Source organism: Jaculus jaculus, chromosome 1, assembly GCF_020740685.1.
Source record: "Jaculus jaculus isolate mJacJac1 chromosome 1, mJacJac1.mat.Y.cur, whole genome shotgun sequence".
NCBI lineage: Eukaryota > Metazoa > Chordata > Mammalia > Rodentia > Dipodidae > Jaculus > Jaculus jaculus.
In genome coordinates this window covers 79,692,224-79,702,351 of record NC_059102.1, presented here as the reverse complement: position 1 = coordinate 79,702,351, position 10,128 = coordinate 79,692,224, and positions in this window count along the sequence as shown.

Sequence of the window (10,128 nt, the reverse complement as noted above, 5' to 3'; positions counted from 1 at the left end):
CTTCTTCCCTCCCTCTTCTCTCTCATCACTCTATCTCTTTTATATCACTTATCCAGTTATTTCTTCTCTTCGAGGCTGCTGACCTGTAACTCCTGGTACCAGCAGGTAGTTATCATCCACACTGAGCTATTAATCACAGAGACCTACAAGGTTTCCCCAAAGAAGAAAGATTTATGTCAGAGTGTTTGAGGACCCACCATAGGTTAGTGGTAAGACCCTACTGCTGAAGGCATCATGCACTGTTGCAATGTAGCATGGAGTGATGTGGCTGGAAGTGGGAAGGGAGTCAGTTCCCAGATGGTGCATCTAGTGCCACATAATGCTACATGAGCAAATGGGTGTTGAAGACCAATATCTGTGCAAGCAATGCATGCTCTATCTTACTTAGCAAACAACCTGATGTGATGCTCATACAAGTGCCATAATGGTGCATAGCCATGGTGGGAAACCAACTGCTCTCAATTTGGCTAACTGATATGCTCAGTGGAACAGAATCCATAGCTGGAGCTGGGAAACAAGTCAGAACAATATCCAAGAATGAACCCGCTGTCCACTAAACTATCTCTGAAAACAATGGTAATCACATCTACTTGGTGCTAACTTTACTCTCCGTTGGAGAACCTACTTCTTGTTTTTAGATATATGCAGATCCTAAGGAGAGAACCACCCCATCATACCTCAAAAGGGCCCCATCTGAAACTAAGAATAATTGGGGATACATGCAAGACTGCTGTTTTTTCTTGGTGAACTGGGAACCAGCACAATGGTGAAGGATATAGACACAGAGAACAATCAACCCCTACCAAACTGGATATCCAGAGGCACAGAGGCACCCAAGATCTGAACACAGAAGCAGACCTAATATGAAACCAACATAGCTCAGGGAATTTTGTGGAAGAGGGGGTGAAAAGAATGTCTGAGCCACACATTTAGTCATGATACACAGAGACATTTCCTCCTACACAAAACTAAAGGCTAATCCCAGAAGGCACAAACCATATACCCCAACAAGGAGGGTTGCTGTGGAGGGGAGAGGACAGGGAGGAGGCTAACAATGGTACCAACTTGAATAGATTCACTGACTACAATTTTTTTTTTAATGTTGTTTAAAATAAACACCGACATAAAAGAAAAAAAAATAAGTAAAATGTTCTTTGCACAATTCCAAGGTCAGTGATGATTCTTTCAAATAATCTGATAGATTCTTTTTATTGCAGGACTTTTAGTAGAATGTGATATCAGAGCATCAGATTTTACATCAAGAAAAGATACTTTGGTATTCTTTCTTTTTTTATTTTTTATTTTTTTTTAATTTTCATTAAGATTTTCCATGATTATAAAAAAAAAAAAATCCCATGGTAATTCCCCCCCCCCACACTTTCCCCTTTGAAATTCCATTCTCCATCATATTACCTCCCCATCACAATCATTGTACTTACATATATACAATATCAACCTATTAAGTACCCTCCTCCCTTCCTTTCTCTTCCCTTTATGTCTCCTTTTTGACTTACTGGCCTCTGCTACTAATTATTTTCCTTCTCACGCAGAAGCCCAATCATCTGTATCTAGGATCCACATATGAGAGAGAACATGTGGCGCTTGGCTTTCTGGGGCTGGGTTACCTCACTTAGTATAATCCTTTCCAGGTCCATCAAGCTTTTGGTTATAAAATAAATTAGGTCCCCTTAAAGTTACTTTCAGTGTCCATATGTTCTATAACCAACTATTAGAAGTTTTGTGGTCACAAGAAATAATTGAAATGTGTTTTTTCTATGTTAGAGCATTTTTAAAGGTTAAACTGCAATGAGGAAATTGTGTGTGTGTGTGTGTGTGTGTGTGTGTGTTTGTGTGTGTGTGTGTGTATACATGGTTGCCCCAGTGAGTTCCATAATTCCTTCTGTTGGTGGGTTGTGTGTAAAATGATCCTGCATAGGCTTGTTTTTTGTTTTTATAATGCTTAATCCTAAGCAAGTGAGACAGTATGCCAATCATGAATGTTGTGGAAACTATTGTAGGTCAAACCCATTAAGCTCTAATTATAGTATTGTTAGGTTTCTCTACTCCAAAATTCCAAGTCTTCCACATTCCTTCTACAAACAGATTCCAAACCAACATAAGAACAATGTGGTTGGTTTATTGTCAAAAAAAAAAAAAAAAAAAACAGATCCTCTACTTGACACTAATTTTCTGTGTCAGTTATTTCCTTTTTGTTGGAGAAAAATGTATTACCTGAAGCAGCTTTAGAAAGAAATGGATTTAATTCAGCTTAGAGTTTCCAGGGCAACTTTCATCATGGTGGAAAAGGCATGACTGGTTGAAGCAGGAAGCTTGAGTTACATTTTACCAGCGCCTGGTAGTGGAGAACTAGATGAGGAACTAGAGCCATAAAAATATCAAAATAATATTTTTCCTTCCATACACTGAAATTATGAATTAAGCTAAAGTTACCCACCTCACAGTTTTCTTCAGTATAAGTTGTCTCTACAAATTTCCACAATCCAAATCAGAAGCAAAATGTGATAGTGGTGTCTCATGGACCCTCAAGAAAGCCTCGTACTTTTGAAAACTTTTTATTAACCTCAATAGTCCATTTATTGAATGGATAATTAAATTTATTGTCAGCTTTATTCAGTTACACATACATTGGAGATATTAATTCTGCATTACATATAGAAGCAAAGATTGTTTCTCATTCTGTAGGCTGTTTCTTTCACAATGAACCATTACTTTTGCTGTACAGTATATATATTTATTGAAGGGACCCAACTGACGCCATGACAGGCTTCAGTAAGGTGCCTCCCTAACTAGGCCCAAGTTTCAGTTTCCCAGAGAGTTAGGCAAGACTTCTGGGAAAAACAACACAGGGTGGGCTGTTTATCAACAGTGACCTTGACATGTGGCCAGGAAAGATAGCTGCCATTTTATGCTCTGGGGGCTGAGTCATCTCCTAGAGATATATCCAAACATGTCCCTTTCATGTGCGTTGCCCCAATCAGAGACATACAACTGAAACCGCTGCTTGCCTAGCCAGTCATGTCAGAAGACTACCTAACCTGCCTAGAATCCCCTTAGTTGTGCTTAAAAGGAGCCTAGGTGCTCCTCTCGTGGTCACTATTTTGTATGAATGGTTGACCCACACATGCTGACTGATTCTTCAGATAAACACTCTTTGGTTTTACACACTATTTGAGCCCTGGGTCTTTCTTCAGTGATTCTTGGACCCTTGCATTAATGAGGTCCCCTTAGCCAATTGTTGACATCCTTTCCTGAGTCCTATTCAGTCTTTGGCTATACTTATACCTATACCTTGAAATGTTTTTCCTACTTTTTCCTGTAAGAAGTTTAGAGTTTGAGATATTACATTAAGTTCTTTTATCCCTTCAAAGTATTTTAACAGGGTGAGAAACAAATTAGTTTTCTTCTACACACAGACCTTTACATTGCCCAGTCTAATTTATTGAGCCTTTCATTTTTCTAATGCAATCTTTACAATCTTTATTTTTAAAAAATCACATAGCAATAGCTGTGTGGTTTTATCCTTGGCTCTTCTTTTTTGTCCTAGTGATCTACATATTGTTTTATTACTATGGCTCTGTAATATACCTTGAAATCATGTAAGATAACAATTCTTGCATTATTCATTTTTCTCAGGATTTGACTGAGGTCTTTTGTACTTTCAAGTGATTTTATTTTCATTTTTGTGAAGAATTGCATTGGACTGAAGATGAAGACTTCATTAAATCTGTAGATAATCATTTTTATGATTATGGGATGTCTTTTCATCTGACATTGTCTTCTTCAACTTCTTTCTTCAGTGTTTTACAATTTCTCATGATACAGTTCTTGGTCAAGTTTATTTAAGCTAATTTTGACATAGTTGTAAATGAGATTACACCCCTTAATTCTTTCATGACATGTTTTGTTTTGAGTGTATGATGATGATATGACCATCACAGCCTATTAAAATACTGAAATCTTTTATGTTTGTCTTTTTAAATTTAATCCCTCCTTTCTTATTTTATTTCTCAAGTTCCTAATATTTGAAGGCCTGAGAATTATCACAAAAATATAAAAGGTAAAATTTAAAATATTTTCATTGTATTTCCCATTATTTTAAGTAATATTAGTAGCTCTAAAATATCACAATTAATGAAAATGGGATTATGTGTAATAAAGTAGGAATGTGTCCTATAAAAAACAGCTCATATAGAATTTTTGAATGGTATTTGGAGATGAGTGACTTTGAGGGCTGAACTATAAAGTCTAACATGCTTATGTTGCAGATGTGTCTTAGAAAACATGGCATGTCTTGATAGCTGGGGTTGTAAGCTGTTTGTCAACAAAGCATATGCAAGATGTTCACACATACCATATACTTAGGTGATTTACAACTACAGTGCTTAAAATATATAACTTGCAGTGTGAATCCTCATTTCAAACCACCAAAAAATCTACTGAAGCTTGGAATAAAAGCAGTAAGTTAAAGTAAACATCTTTTGGGGTACTTTTTAAATGATAAATATGACCCAGATATCAAGTTTAAAATTTTACTAAAAGTGTCTTACACCTCTGAAGGAAGAGATGGGTTTCTAATTTTAATCACTTTAACATTACTAACTAAATTGAAACTGTGCACTGCATAAGAAAGAAAGGGGATTTAACTCTCATATGGGCTATAGAGCAACAGAGTTGATAATAAGGGATAAGAGGGAGATATTCTATCTGATCTGTAGAATGGGGGAACAGAATAATTGGACTTTGTTAGTAAAATGCTTACTTTGTTCAAAAGAGAGGGTTTACATACTCCAATCTGGTGAATGTGCTCATGTTTTCTAGCTCCATAAAGTTTCATTTCTAATACAGACAAGGGCAGAGTATAAACAGCATAACTGTTGTTATAGTGTTATGATCAATGTCTGAAAGTTTTTCTGAGGTAAACCAATGTTTACATTCTGAAACTTATGTGAGTTTTATGCAAGCATGAGAACACTACAGATTTCATTCAAGTATGTCCCTAGAGATCTGGCTTCCCTGAAAAGGCTAAATGATAGGTATGAGGAGTAGCTGCTTGAAACAGTTGTAATTGTGAAATCCTCTGTGACCAAGCAGACAGAGATAGAATAAAGACATATAAAGAGAATTTGCGTGAAACTGCAACTTACCTCCAGATGCATGTGCCATTTGGTGCACTTGGCTTTCCATGGGTACTAGGGAGTTACTTGAACATGGGTTGTTAGCCTTTGCATGCAAATGACTTAACACTAAGCCATTTCTCCAGCCCTGTGTGCTCATTTTTTGACTTGTTTTAGGTCTCATTTATTTTTCCTTAGGGAAGGGGGAGGCAGAACAAAGAAGATAATGGCTGTCTACTCCATTCTTGGTGGTATAAAATAGTCACCATACATAAAATATCATTTAAGAATAGCTACCACAGGTTATGAGGTGATGTCTCAGCCTGTTCTCACAGGGTTCAATTCATTAGCTATCCAAATAACTTTTCACAGAAAAGTTGTGCAATGAGTTAAAATGCAAGACACTATTGCTGAAGAAACCACATGCTTCTGACCATATAGAGATACGTTTGGAATCTAAAAGGAAGTCAGTTCCAAGATGGTCTTTATGCCTACCTGTATAGTTATGGGAAGTACTACATGAGCTGCTGAGGGGAATGGGCCAAAAATGTTGTGTGTTAGTTGGGAACACTGCCATACATAAGCAACCAGCTTACAAGATGTACATAACGGAGCAATAGTGGCAACCAGCTTAGGTGGGTAACCAATGTCTCTCTGGTTAACAAAGAGATCCACTCAAGGGAAATGAACCTATAACTGACACTTGGAACCAAGTCCTAATCCTATGGAGACTAATATTATGGACTCCAACAAGAATCTCCCACTAGTCTGGGTGAAACAAGAGGCTACATCCATCAAAATATCTCTAAATTAACAATGCTCATTCCCTTTAACCTGTGCTGAGTTCATTCTCTATTGGAGAATCTGTTCTTTTTCAGAAGGTAGTGAGAACCAACCACAACCAAAATATATCAACAAGACAAGAAAAGCTAGCTGACTCCTTGCTAGGAGGTGAACTACCCCTTGCCCATCAGCTAGTGTTTAGTGAAACCATAGAGGAATTAGCAAGATGAACAAGAGTGTAGCTTCCATATCCAGCCTGACAACTTGATCCAGGGTGATGGAAACAGACACTGAGAATATTAAAACTTCAATAGAGCAGAAATTCAGAAACTTTTTGAACACTCACCAATAAGACAGGTTTAAAAACACCCTCCAAGACTCAGAAAATTTTGTGGAAGAGGTGGGTGGAAAGATTATAATACCAAAATGGAGGAGCAAATATACAGTGGCATTGTTCCTCACAAATTCTGACTGCAGGTCTCCCAATTCATAACCCACAACCATATAGTAAATACCAGGAATCCTTCTGAGGAGGATCCTGATTGGGGCAGGGAGGATGGAAATGATGGTGCCAGCACATAATCTGTTGAAACAAGATTTTTGCTTGTTAATATGTTAAATATGTTATTGTTCTAATTTTCTCTATATACAAGTAGATCTCCAAATAGAAACCATCAATCAGGTTAACTGAAAACTAAGCTATAAAAAAAAAAATTACAACTTTCATCAAATGTTCATCCAGTGATTGCTACAAAAACTCAGGTAGCAAGCCTTCTTTAATAATATGTATGAAAATTTAACAGAATTCCAAAATTTTTGTCTAGTAGGTATCTTTAAGGAAACATTTTAAGGAAAAGGAATATTTAAGAGTATTAAGCTATGATATATGGTTAGATTTAAATGGTGGATTATTAGTTAACTGATAGAACATGCCATTTGTTTTACCCACATCACATAAAAGTCATGCTAGAAGGACAAATTAGTCTATAATATACCCAATAAAATGGAAGTTGCTTGGATTATAAAAATAAAGTATATGTCTAAATAGCTTTCAAAGGCTTATGCTACCATAAATTAAACTGATTTTAGAACACTTTTGAGAGTTGATTATCAATACATGGTCTGGGGAGATGGTTCAACACTTAAAGGCACTTGCTTGCAAAACCTGATGCCCCGGGGTTCAATACCCCAGCACCCATGTAAAGCCAAATGCAGAGTGTGCCTGTGTTTGGAGTAGTTTTCTGTTTGCTCATACACATACACTATTCAGTCTCTTATCTATCATCTATCTATCTATCTATCTATCTATCTATCTATCTATCTATCTTGCTATTTATCTAGCTATCTAACCACCTATCTATCAATCATCTGTCATCTATCTTCCTACCTATTTGCTTTCAAATAAGTAAATAAAAATACTTTAAAAAATAGTTTGCTTTAATGTTTTCCCCATTTTCTATTTATTCAGATGCTGAATACCAAGGTGATGAAGAGTAGAGATGATGTGAACATAGCCTGGCAAAAACAATGATATACACTATGGTAGTTATATTTTAATAAATATGATTCTCTTTAAATAAATAAGTGGTACAAGCATCTTTTTTTTCTTTTATTTTGCATGCAGAGGTAACTCTGATACATGAAAGTACGCACACACACACACACACACACACACACACACACATGAATGCACACAAATAAATATTTTTGATATAAAAACAGAGACTACAATTTATGTTCACTGCATAATTTTCTTTTGTGAAATGTGAAAGGGATATGTTTATAGGAATCCACCCAGTGGTCTTTGCTATGTTAAATAGGAGAGACCACCTATATAATCATCTAAAATTAATCCTTAGTTATTGTTTATGAGAATACCTTTGCTCTTTTCATATTTATCTAGTAGTTTTATTTTAAACCATATATCATCATTTTTCTTTCTAATGGGTTATTTCTATCAAGGCTATTTTGTTTATACCCCTTAAGAAAAATAAAGCATAACAAAATATTTCCGTATATATTTTTCTTTCCTCACTTTCTCAATTCTCAGGAATATGAACTAATTATAAGATAATTTGAAATCATAGCATTTTAGATGAAACTGGCTGATTTGAAAACATTCTTTGGTATTCACTAAGATAAAGTTAAAAGATAATGGATTTTTTTCACACCTAAACTTAATGAATTAATTTTGCTTTAGGACTATACTCAGTATCAGCTCTGAGGTTTAATATTAAGATATCATCATGGAAGTCCAGTATTGTCATATTATAAGAACACTTTTATCATGTTGAAAGTTTTTAAAGTTCTAATTATGTATCTATCCTGATTTTTTTCATAATAACAACAAATAGTTAAGAATGAGTTACAGAGGTATAGCTCTTTTATTCTTTCTTATTTCTCTTCTAAATGTGTAAAAATCAGTAATATTCAAAAAGTCTGTTGTGTTTGTTTGCAGGCATCACTAGTAAATTTTTTTTATGTTCTCTGAATTCACTGTCATAATCTGCAGTTGACTGTTCTTTCCATAAAAATAGTACATGCTACTATATTGTAGCTGAAACATTCACTTTTTTCTGCCTGAGTTTATGGGAGGGAATAAAAAAAAAAAAACATGCTTTAGGATCAAGGAGAAATGTGTGTTTTTGAGCATCTCCCTGACAGATTCAAAAATTAACTTGTCATCCTGAAGTGTTTGCATGGAAGTAATAGATGCTACATGAATACCGAAATAATGCCTTGTGTCAGGTAAGGAAATAGTGAAGAAAACACACTATACTCATATAGACATAATTACTGGTTCTGGCAGGCATTATCAATAAAAGTTAAAACAGAAAATAGACATGGCTTTTTAGTTATAGTTTTGACATACTTAATAAAGTTGTAATTTCATCATTGTTTTATATCTATTGCCCCTTCTTAGGGAGGTCATAACCCTGAGGGAAGGGAAGAAACTATTTTGGTTTTCTGATAAATGGAAATATTATCCTTACCAAACTTCCCTCTAAGTTCTTACATTTATACACATATATTGATGCTACTCTCTTCCAGTTAGAGAAGCTTACGTTTCAGAGGCAGTGACCCCTGGGGAGGCTCAAAACTAATCAAACTGTTGAGAATAAGTGACAGTTTAGTGGTCAGCACAGTGAGTCATCTCTTTCATATCCTCTAAGGTTCAAGAACCTCTGCAAAAGAGGCACTGGAAAGAATGTGGGAGCCAAAGAAAGGGGAGGAATGTCTTGCAAGGTGGTCTTCTAGACACAAAGTAGTCATTGTATTCATGATCTCAAAGTGGCTGATGCTACTTACACAAGACCTGTACGACACAACATAAAAATGATGGCATCAACAAAGAAAAGGGAATAACTGGGAAAAAAGAAGTGAGTTAGTTGATGATGGGCATGGGTAGAGGATTGAGGAATGTATGATGGTGGGAGGTAGATATGTTCTTAGTACATTATCTTTATATATTGAAGGTGTGAATAAAAAGTGAAAAATGAAAAAAATAGCCTTTAAAATAAATGAATAAACATTGAATTACTAGAAAACATCTTTAATAAAGTCCTAACTGCTTTTACTGGCTGCCCATGAAGGTTGTTAATATATATATATTTATTTACATAAGAGAGAGAGAGAGAGAGAGAGAGAGAGAGAGAGAGAGAGAGAGAGGGAGAAAGAAAGCTACTGAGAAGGAGAGACACAGAAAATTAGCACACTAGAGCCTCTAGCCACTGCAAACAAACTCCAGATGCATGAACCACCTTGTGCATCTGGTTTATATGCATACTGGGTAATGAAACTTCAGTCCTTAGGTTCACAGACAAGTACCTTATCCATTAAGTCATCTCTCCAGCCACATGAATTTCTTTTCTGCCTCAAGGTCACAAATCCTTGACTTGAGCTGAGTCAAGCCCCATAAAAGATAAAGGAACTCTTCAGGGTGCTGAGTGACAGTGTAGGCCTGTGCTTCTATCCACTTTCTGCTGCTCTCTCTTTGGGGCTTGTCTGAATCTCTCTGCAACATTATTGGGGGGTTTTGCTGATGCTTCTGTGGTCTGGTTTATTCTCCATCTACATGTCTCCTTATTTAAAAAAAAATATAAACTAGAAACTTTGTTGTATGTGCAAATTAGGTTTTGTTCCCATTTCTCTCATATTACCCCATTTTATCCTCTCACTCCCCATGCTTATCCCACTAAGGAACCTCCTC